At 41.7% G+C, this 11,327-nt stretch overlaps 1 protein-coding gene across 3 annotated transcripts in view; it reads right to left on the reverse strand.

The window, feature by feature from the left end:
- AGTPBP1 (ATP/GTP binding carboxypeptidase 1) overlaps nt 1-6,236 on the reverse strand; it is a 121,622-nt gene extending 115,386 nt beyond the window's left edge. For 2 of the 3 annotated variants that reach the window (XM_090274235.1, XM_090274237.1), the window contains exon 1: nt 5,920-6,115. The gene's annotated coding sequence lies outside the window, so the exon portion shown is untranslated. Of the gene's footprint in view, nt 1-5,919; nt 6,116-6,172 lie in introns of those variants that run through there. The other variant, XM_090274236.1, reaches the window with a different exon arrangement.
- Between the last annotated feature and the right edge of the window lie 5,091 nt (nt 6,237-11,327).

Below are 11,327 nucleotides of genomic sequence, written 5' to 3' on the forward strand. Positions count from 1 at the left end.
GGTTGATGCTTTGCGTCTCAGCTGACCCTGGAAGCCATGTGGCCGGGTGACTGATGCCAGCCCCCCAGCCTGCACAACAGAGCCACAGCACATCTACTGCAGCAGTGGGCAGCCACCCTGGCTGGTCCTGGAAGGTGCCTGGGGCTAGGAGCACAACTGCACCAGGAGGATGACACAGAAGAGACAGGGAGCAAGGGCTGAACCACCAAGTAGAAGCTGAGGAAGGTGCAGCTCACACACACTCCAAGGGATGCCTGGAGCAGACCATGACCAGAAGCATGCTTCAGCAATCTGCATTCTCCCAAAGACAATACTTTTAAAGGGAAAGGGAATTCCAGGTGCAGCCTAAGACCAGCCTGGCCTGACAGTCAGTGGCAGGATTATTTTCTTCGGTTTACAGGGATACGGGTTTGGGGACAGAAACTTGCTTTTATTTCAAATTGTATGTTCATCAAATAAAAGATTCCTTTTCCTTTCCAACAAACTCTGACTCCAGAGTTTTGCCTGTTGGCAGTAAGCAGTCAGACACCCATTAGCTGGTTCTGTAACGAGAGCATTGTCCCAACACTTGTATGCCAAGGTTGTGGGTTCACTCCCCAGTCAGGGCACATACAAGAATCGACCATGAATGCATAAATAAGTGGAACAACAAACTGATGTTTCTTTTTCTTTCTCTCTTTCTCTCTCCCCTGCCTCCCTTCTTCTCTTTAAAAATCAGTAAATAAAAAAAAACATTGTTCCAATAAACAATGATAACTTTTGCTATTAAATAATAGATATTGTTATTGCTGGAATGGGTGTAGACAGAGAAAAGCCATAGTTAAACTATCTGGCCCTGGCCAGTGTGGCTCACTTGGAGCATCATCCCATAAACCAAAAGGTTGTGGGTTCCTTGCCTGGGCTGTGGTTCGGTCCCCAGTGATGGTCAGGCAACCAATTGATGTTCCTTTCTCACATCAATGTTTCTCTCCCTCTCTCTTTCTCCTTCCCTTCCCCTCTCTAAGCACATCCTCAGGTGAAGATTAAAATATATATATATATATATATATATTTATCTGTGGTTCAGCCACAGGACATGGGGAAACTCAGCTACACTGAATACACGTCATCTTTTGTTGTCTTTCTCTAATTGTTTCACCATCTGAAAGGAATAAACCACTTTTCAAGAACATAAGGGAGCTACTATTATTCCCATACACCCACTATGTCAATGTGATGGAAAATGCAATCCTGAGTATTTAATAAAAAACAATGCAAAGAATATGCCCAAACCCTTAGTAACATCATTAAAGGAAAAAATGAGAAACTCTGAGGGAAGGAGGTAAAAAAAAAAAAAAAAATGTTTTGTTAGTAAAGAAGAGTAACATTCCCAGCAATAGGCAAATAGAGATTATTACCATTTAAATTAGAAGAAATATATACATTGAACATGGTCTGTATATATTAACCTACTCTAAATTACTAAATTATAGTAGACATTTTCATCTAGTAGTTACCTTATCCATATGACATCCAATTATTAGCCCAATCTGCAAACAGGCTAATTTATTTTATATATGTTACTGTCATTAACTTTATCAAAAAATGTGGATAAGAGTAAACCTATAAAGATTATACTTTTTACCTTTCCTTATCATGCATCCTCATTAAAAACACAAGTTTGGATAGTTTGCACATTACTCCACGAAAGATGTTCTGACACTTACGAAAGGTCTAGTTTCTTCTGCTATGTGAGGCTTTAATTACACTAAAAGTTTTAAGGTCTTATTGTTGGGGAAGTAGAATCCCAATACATTTCAATTTAAGTAGTTTATTTAAAAAATAATTCTTACCCCAATTCAGATTCCAAATAATTATATTTAGACTTAAACAACTGCCAAAATTCCTAAATCTATATAGGTGACAAATGAGATTAAAATTATTACCTTGAAACGTTTTCTTTGCCTCTAACCTAACTCTGACCCATTAAAATGGTTTAAGTTTTGTTTGTTTTAAGGAAAGTACCATAGCCAAAGTCAGCTTCCACTAATATCCCCAATAAGAATCAAAATATACAAGCAGGAGGAACTCAGAAAGCCATAAGGCATATAAAAAACCTAGAGCAAAATGACAGAAGTTCCTCCTTATCAGTAACTACCTTAAATGTAAATAAATTAAATGCTCCAATCTAAAAGCAAAGATTTTAAGAATGGATTTCTTTTTTTTTTTAAGGTATGACCCAACTATAGGCTCTCCACAGACTCACTTTAGAAACAAATAGGTTGAAAGTGAAAGGATGGAAAAAGATACTCTATGCAGCCCTGGCTAGGTGACTGGTTGGAGTGTCATCCCATACACCAAAAGACTGCAGATTTAATTCCCAGTCAGGGCACATACCTAGGTTGCGGGTTCAATTCCCAGTCAAGGCGCATACAGGAGGCAACTTATCAATGTTTCTCTATCACATCAATGTCTATCTCTCTCTCCCCACCCCCTGAAATCAATAAAAAACATATCCTCGGGTGAGGATTAAAGAAAAAAAAAAAGATATTTCATGCAAATAGTAATCAAAAGACAGCAGAGGTGGCTATACTAATATCAGACAAAACAGACTTTAGATTTTTAAAAATGCTGCAAGAGACAAAGAAGGATACTATATGTTAATAAAAAGTTCAAGAAAGCAAGAAGATATAACAACTATAAACACCACACACCTGTAACAGACTATCAAAATATATGAAGCAAAACTGACAGAATTAAAGGGAAAAATAGACAATTCTATAATAACAGTTGGGGGCTTCAATACTCTATTCTCAATAATGAATGGAAAAACCAGAAAGAAGAAACAGAGGCCTTAAACAACACAATAAACCAACTAGACATATGTAGAGCACTCTACCTAACAGCAGAAAATACATTCTTCTCAAGTATACATGGGACAATCTCAAGTATACACTATATGTCAGGCCACAGATTAAGTCTCAACCACAACAGGATAAAGTTAGAATTCAGTAAAAGAAGGAAAACTGGAAAATTCACAAATTTGTAGAAATTAAATAACATACTCTTAACCAATGGAACAAAGTAGAAATCACAAGGGAAATTAGAAATACCTAAGAGACAAATGAAAATAAAAACACAACATACCAAAACTTATAGGATGCAGAAAAAGCAGGGCTCATCAGGAAATTTATAGCTATAAACACATTGAAAAAGAAGAAAGTTCTCAAGTAAACAACCTAACTTTACAACTTAAGGAACTATAAAAAGAAGAACTAAACCCAAAGTTAGCAGAAGGGAAAAAATAGTTTTTTAAAAAATTATGGCAGAGGTAAATGAAATAGAGATTAGAAAAATAATAGAAAAAAAAGCAATGAAACCAAAAGTTGGTTCTTTGAAAACATTAACAAAACTGACAAACGTTTAGCACATTAACTAAGAAAACAGAAGACTCAAAAGCTCAAGGTGCTCAATAATTTTTTAAGAGTGTAAAGGGTCATGAGACTATACATTTTAAAACATCTAATTTAAAGAACATAGTATTACTATCAGATCCCTGCAAACCAAGAACAAGTACATAAAATCATTAATTAAAAAAAAACTTTCCTAAGAAAATTACATGAAAGCTGAAAAGACAATATCAAATCAAAACTAACCTCACTGTGTAATATTATTAACAAAGAAAACAAAACAAAAATGCTTAAAGTGTTTTGTATATACTCAAAATATGTAATATATTGACCAGATAAAAACATATATACCCATCAACAGCTTGATAGATAATTTTTTCATAGGACCATATGAACAAAGAAATGCAATCACATACTCAAAAACAGGTGGTTAAAATGGTAGCCACCACCACGAGGGAGACAATCCAAGGTCCTGTCAGAAGGGACAAACAGGGATACTTCAGCAGCTTTCAGGCAGCATCTCAGGAGACCCCACTCATGGTGCAGCTGTTGTATTTAAAACTAAATTACATGCTTCCAAGGCAGGACAGTGAGATTCAGCTCTCACTGAACCCCCCAAAAAGTGAAAGGGTCTTAGTGGAATTAACCTGCTCTAATAATGTTCCATCAGTCCAAAGTCCTTCTTCAACTTACTAGACCCCTTCCAAGACTGAAGAAAACCAGTAATAGTAACGTTTACTGAGCACTTACTATGTGCCAAGCTAACCAGTTTGCATGTATTAGCTCATTTAATGTTCAAAATTATCTTATGGGTGTAACAGCTATTATTCCATTTTTGCAGCTATGAAAACTGAAGCACAAAGAAAATAAAGCAAAGCCATGATTCAAACCCGTCACTATGGTTCTGAGGCCCAAGCCCTCAGTAACCACACTACAGGATGGAAGCATTGTAACAACAATAATATATAAAGTTTAAAGGTCATGCACACTCTACACATTGTCTAAGAGGAGCTCCCAACTTACAGAGAATCCTCTGACAGGCTCATGTATTACAAATGATGTTCAATATCCAAGTTACTAAGGGACTTCAACCAAGAAGAGTAGATTTCGGATGGTGAATACCATGAAATTTTTTTAAACACCAAAATGCAGAATACAGATTGGATAATTTCACAAGTCCTGAACCTCTTTCTCCCCTGCTATTGTAACAGATGAAACCATTATACAGGATTCTAGCTAGACTGTTCTAACGAGAATAATGCTCCATTCCAAGTCAGTAATAATTTCTTCTTCAAAAGCTTTTGCAGTGTTGGCTAATTACAAGGGTAACTCTCAGTGTACCCCATTCATTTCAGAGTTTAGAGTGAGACTATAGTTTTAGATATGCACCCAAGCAATTCTACGCAGAGTTCTACGGTCATTAAAAATAAACTTAAAACTTCATTGTAGAACTTAAGAAAAGTGGAATGGGAAACTGAACAGGTCATATTACAACTCTGCTTAAGGATGAGAAATGAGGAGCGAACAAGACTCACGGTAATGACATAAGACATCCTTATAGATATGCCAGAGTTTGGTTTGGTTTTAACTTTTGGCTCATGTTTTATTTAAAGTGCCTTAAGTAAACGACTACTTTTTTGGTCGACTGAACTGAAAACATTCCACAATACAATTACAAAAATAACTTTCTAGTTTCCTCAGGAAAAGACAATTTAGAAGAGGAATGCACAGGTTAAAGAAAGTAATGATTCTATTTACCTAAAGATTACAACATGGACATGAAAAATAAGTGAAAATAAGGAATCAAGAAGTGCCTATTAGATCATCAGCAGTCCTAGACCTTCAGGCACTTGAGCCAGCTTTCTGAAAACGAGAAACGGGCTTGCAGCTACCAACATTCACATCGAGTACACTAAGATGTATTAAAACTCCATTCTAAAACGCGTAATGCCCAGGAAAGGAAACCAACGGATTCAAATCTACGCTGGTACTAACAGGCTTAAACGACGGGGGCGGAGGGGACAAGCAAGTCTTTGCGTGGGGGCTGCAGGAGTCCTTGAACCGAATACTTGCAACTAAGAACTGCAAGTCAGGAAGGAAAGCTATTGGGAAGCTATGCACAGTCATCTTGGGCGATCGGATTCCGGTTCAACTCAAACCCGCAAGGCGACAAGTTGTAAACAGAGAACACACTTCAGGCCACAACACCCACTGAAAGGAAGCAAAACTAGTCTTCGCAGAGGTCACGCCACACCCACCCCACCCAGAAGCTTGGCACAGCTAGGTGAAGCAAGGCGCTCACCTGCCCCCGACCCGCCGCCCCCGTCGGCTCCTCTCTGCACCGAGCGGTCCTAGAGAAAGGGCAGCGCACGAGGGCCGCCTTTGCTCGGAGACAGCCCCGAGGACCCTCCTTGGGGGTGCGGTTGGGAGGGCGACTAGGTGTTCGTAGGTAGGAGCGGGATGGAGCATTTTCCTTAACAGCCAAAGCCCCAGCCCATCAGGGATTTCCCTCAAGAACCGGTCCACCTACCCAGAGACACGCGTTACACAACCTGTCGGGTGAGGGTCGAAAGGGCCCCAGGGCGCAGACCGCGGCAGGCCCGGAGTCGCTCTTCCCCCAGTTTCTCCCGCCCCCAAGGCGCCGCGGCCCGAGGAGCGCAGAAGGACATCGGGCGGGCGGGAAAGCAGCGGCCGAGGATCCGCCGGCCGGACGCGCGAACGGTGGCGGCGCGTTCACCAGCTTAAAAGGGGGAGCTAGCAGGGAGTGGGCAGAGCCACACCACCTGGATCGGCGCAGGCAGAGCAGGCAGCTGCTCTATGGACGCACGGCGGACTCCTCGCCGCCCGCCGCCGGGTGTTTTCATACAAACCCCGGTGGCAGGCGAGGCAGAGGCGGCAGCGGCGGCGGCGGCGGCAGCGGAGGAACCTTCCCGCATCCCGGGCAACGTCAGCGCGGCGCCCCGCCCACCGCACGCTTTGGCCAGCAAGCTCACCCGCGCGGGACGGGAGGGAGGAAAACGGAGCGCGCGTGTGCGCGGGCGGGGGAAACGCGCTCAGGAGAGGGCGGGGCACGCGCGTGGATGGGGGTGGGGAAAGCGCGTGGCCAAGAAGGGAGAGCCCGCGCCGGCGTTGCAAGCGTAGGGCTCTGAGGCTCGGCCAGATGGCTGGGGGGGCGGGGGGTGCTTTCCGCGCGCCCTCGGCCCTAGGTCACTGCAGCTGCCGCCAAACCTAACCAAACGGGTTGCCAGGTGGATAACCACTTTCCGCAAGTCACCTTCCTGCACGCTCCCAGTTAGAACCCTAACCCTGCCTTTTCCGGGACTAAACCGGCGCCCACCCCTACTACCATTTAGCGGCACCCGACAAGCGGTTCTTAACTCTCCCCACGTGGTACCGTGTCACATCAGTCCCGGGGGGCCGCGGTAACGCTTGGCTACTTTCTGACCTCAAGGAGAATCCATAATAAGAAGCTAGGAGACGGGCAGTTTTCCCCAGCTGGGCTCCCAGAGCACAACGAAATTGCAACTTGTGGCCAAACAAACCCCAGCATCACATGCCCAGTGCAGCAGGGAACAAAATAGCATGCTGACTTATTTTTTGCTATTTTGTTGTGCCTGCATTTCGTCACGAAAATGGAAATGCTAAATTGGCCACTGAAAACGGAGATGGAATGTTTTATCTGAGAAAGTAATGTTTCAGACAAGTTAAATACTGATACACCCCCTTCTGTGTTGACTGTAATATATTTTTAATAAATACACTTTTTTTTTTCAAGAAAATAGGTCATGTTTCTGCTCTTTATAATAGCTGATAAGGAATGTAACATTATTACAACCACAAAGGGCAGGGATTTTCAACTGGTGTGGTTTTTGCAGGAGGCACACTGGTGTACTGCAAGAGTTTTTAAACATGCAATAGCTGACTAGTCAAGGGCACTGACCTCCTTTCCCTTAGATTTTCAAATAAAATGACAACAGCCAACACAATAATGGCCATCTGTTGTGAATGAATCAAAATTATACCTATTTTTTTGTTGTTGTCAGATCAGCAAAGGATATAACATTTTTTGGTGTGCTGCAGAATTTTAGTAATTAGTTTGTGTGCTAGGAGATGAAAAAGTTTGAAAATTGCTGAGAGGGAAATATATTGAGAGCTGTGAGGTTCTTGTTTTGTTTTCTTATCATGTTTAAATGAGATTGAGCAGGTGTGAAGGAGGTTCAGGAAGTACGGAATCCAAGATGCACCAGGAGAGCTCCTTGCGGCTCTCCCTTGGCAGACAGATATCTACTACGATAAATAAGAGGCTATCGTCTTTTTTTTCTTCCTTTAATTTTTGATTTATTTATTGTTTTTCTATTACAGTTGTCCCACTTTTTCCCCCACAAAGCCCACCCCTCGCTGTACATGTCCATGGGTTATTTATACTATTTCCTTTGAGGCTATCATCTTTTTTTTAAGTAAATGTTATTGATTATGTTATTATAGTAGTCCCAATATTTTTTCCTTTACTCCCTTCTGCCCAGTACCCACTTCCCCTCTAGCGATCCCACACACCCCCCCCTTAGTTCATGTCCATGGGTTGTGCATATAAGTTCTTTGGCTTCACCCTTTTTTTATATTATTCTTAACTTCTCCCTGTCTATTTTGTACCAACCAATTATGCTTTTTAATCCCTGCACCGTTTCCCCATTTCTCCCCTTTCCCCCTCCCAGCTGATAACCCTCCAAATAATCCCCATACCTATGATTCTGTTCCTATTCTGGTTTGCATAGTTGGATTTTGTTTTTACTTTTTAGATTCAGTTCTTGATAGTTGTGAGTGTGTTGTCATTTTAATGTTCATAGTTTTGATCTTTTTCTTAAGTAAGTCCCTTTGACACTTCATATAATAATGGCTTAGTGATGGTGACCTCCTTTAGCTTTACCATGTCTGGGAAGCACTTCATCTGCCCTTCCATTCTAAATGATAGCTTTTCCGGATAGAGTAATCTTGGTTGTAGGTCCTTGCTTTTCATAACCTTGAATACTGCTTGCCAGTCCCTTCTTGCCTGAAAAGTTTCTTTTGAGAAATCAGCTGATAGTCTTATAGGCACCCCTTTATAGGTAACTCTCTGCTTTTCTCTTGCTGCTTTTAAGATTCTCCCTTTATCCTGAACCTTTGGCATTTTTATTATGATGTGTCTTGATATGGTCCTCCTTGAGTCTAGCTTGTTTGGGACTCTGTGCTTCCTGGACTTGTATGTCTATTTCCTTCACCAAATTTGGGAAGTTTTATTTCATTATTTTTTCACCTAAGCTTCCAATTTTTTGGTCTCCCCCTTCTCCTTCTGGCACCCCTATGATTCGGATGTTGGTATGTTTAAAGTTGTCCCAGAGGTTCCTAAGCCTCTCATTTTTTCAATTCTTATTTCCTCATTCTGTACTGGTTGACTATTTTTATCTTCCCTGTGTTCCAAATTATTGATTTGAACCCCAGTTTCCTTCCCTTCAACATTGGTTTTATGTGGATTTTCCTTCGTTTCATTTACCATAGCCTTCACTTCTTCCCTTATGCATCTGCCATACTTAAGCATATATGTCAAGCCTGTGAACACCTTTATCACCAGTGTTTTAAACTCTACATCTATTAGGTTGGTTATCTCCTCATCTGTTAGGTTGGGTATCTCCTTGTCGCTTAGTTCTCCCATTGGAACCTTGATCCATTCCCCCTTTTGAGCCATACTTCTCTGTCTCCTCATCTTGACAGGCTCCTGTGTTTGTTTGCCTCTGTGTCTTAGGTGGAGCTGTTGCACCTGTTACATTGTAAGGGGTAGAGCCTTAAGTTTAAGTATTCATCAGAATGGGCCCCGTTTTACCATGTTGTGGCACTGTATGTGGGGGAGAGGACTGAGAGGGGACAATGCCACTTGCTCAGCACTTGCCCCTTTTCCAGGCACTTCTCCCACTTTTGTATGGGACTGATGCCTCTCTAGCTGTTTCCCTGCCATTGTCCCAGAAAGGGTGGGTCTGTGGACATTCTAGGACCATGGAGGCCCTTTAAACAAACAGACTGTACTGAGAGACTGGCAGTTTCTTCCTCCACCCCAACTCCCATTGGTTTGCAAAGTCAGAAGCAATGAGGCTTTATTTACCCCGGCACTGGGACCATCAGCTGTGTAGTCTTGTCTGATGCTGGGAGCACTCCCCAGGTGTCCCTCCCTACTTTTTTAAATGTGTGACTGCACTTTCCGCCAGCCTGCTGCTGCCGCCACTGCTGCAACCACCACACCGCTTCCTCTCCACCTCGGCTCTGAGGCTATCATCTTTTAAATGCCATAGTTTCTACCACTGTGAGCACAAAAAAATAGGTTATGGTATTTTAAAATATACCACCCCAGACAACCCAGTCTGAAAAGCATTATCTGAGAACGCCTAATTATCAAAGAATATTTAACGTTTTACAGAAATTAAATATATGTAATATATGTGAAATTTTATTCAAACATCTTCCTAAACATATCGACTGACAATATAGAAAAATATAAATGCAAAGGCCTGAGGTTATAATTTTGAATTCCATTCTAGCAAAGCATTGTTAGTGTAGTTTGACGGCCAGAACACAGACCTAGCAGATTAACACATGCAACTAGGTAAAAAGCAGAGTTGATCTTGTTGGTCAGTCTTTTTCAATATTTTAAACAGCTTCCTCTAAACACTTCACTATGATATATAAAACTAAACATAAATAATTGATGAAATCAGAATCTAACCTCATAATGATATTCATTAACTAGGATCCCTCGTAACAATTTAGCCTATGCCTTGTGGGTATTCAATAAACATTTAATTATTTTAACTTTGGACTAGTCAGGAAAGAGAAAGGTGGCCATTGGAGCCCAGCCAGCTATCTCTTTATCTTCTTTTGCTGATTTTCTTACTTGCATACGTTTAATACAGTAACATACTGTTGTACCCATATGTTTCACAATATAGTCTTTCCTATAAGTCAGGAGGGCAACTGCTTGTCTAGCTGCCTACTGAACAGCCTTGCACAAAGGAATAGACAAGAGTGACATGAAGTAACTATGCTATTCACTCAGCTTTTATTGAATGCAGGTTCACTCAAAGTAGAACATCAATATACCTTAATATCCTACTCACACTCTAATAATCTAAAAGAAATATAACACATAGACTAATAGCAATCAAAGGGGGTAAACAAACCCAACTCCCAGAGTCTCAGTCAACAGGTCCAGGAGACAGCACCGTGAGCAAGGGAGCCATCAGCATTTGGCAAGGAAGAGCTGGCCTCATGGGTCTGAGAGGGTACAATCTGGATCCAATGGAACAGAGCCTCCAGCGGCCAATGCCAAGGGAAATCAGCATGGCATAGACCAGCACTATGGTTTGTGGAGCTCAGCTCTCAGCACTGGTCTGAAGCCTGCTTCAGTTATTCAGAGTGGTGTACTCCACCCCTCTGGGTCTCTTGATAAGTGTCTTAGCACCCCTGATGGTGAGTGGGCAATTTCCCCAGGAGCCTATCTGTGGGTGGTCCTGCTCTGCAGACATGTCTATTCTCATCACATGTGCAGATATATTAAGCGTGCCTTTTTGCCAGATATGTCTGGTGTGACTTAGGTAGTTTCCTTCTTGAATGAAAGTGTCATAGCTGACTGGCAGCCAGCTTGGTTGACATGAGTGATGCCATTTTGTTTTATATACTGTATCCTATCTTGACTGGACCAATGTTATTTTATTGCTCCTGCCTTCAACACATACAAAATCTAACAAACTTTATAAGAAAACTCTATAGCCATCAGGTTTAGAAGAGCCATAGACCTCTCAAAAGTCTACAGCCATGTCCATTTGGAACCATAAATCACAAGCTTGATCATGAACTTTCTGAAACATAAGTAGTCCTCTGGAGTTGTAGGACTGTAACTATTCAATGCCATGCAAC

This window comes from Furipterus horrens, unplaced genomic scaffold, assembly GCF_987537825.1.
Source record: "Furipterus horrens unplaced genomic scaffold, mFurHor1.1.pri manual_scaffold_4, whole genome shotgun sequence".
NCBI lineage: Eukaryota > Metazoa > Chordata > Mammalia > Chiroptera > Furipteridae > Furipterus > Furipterus horrens.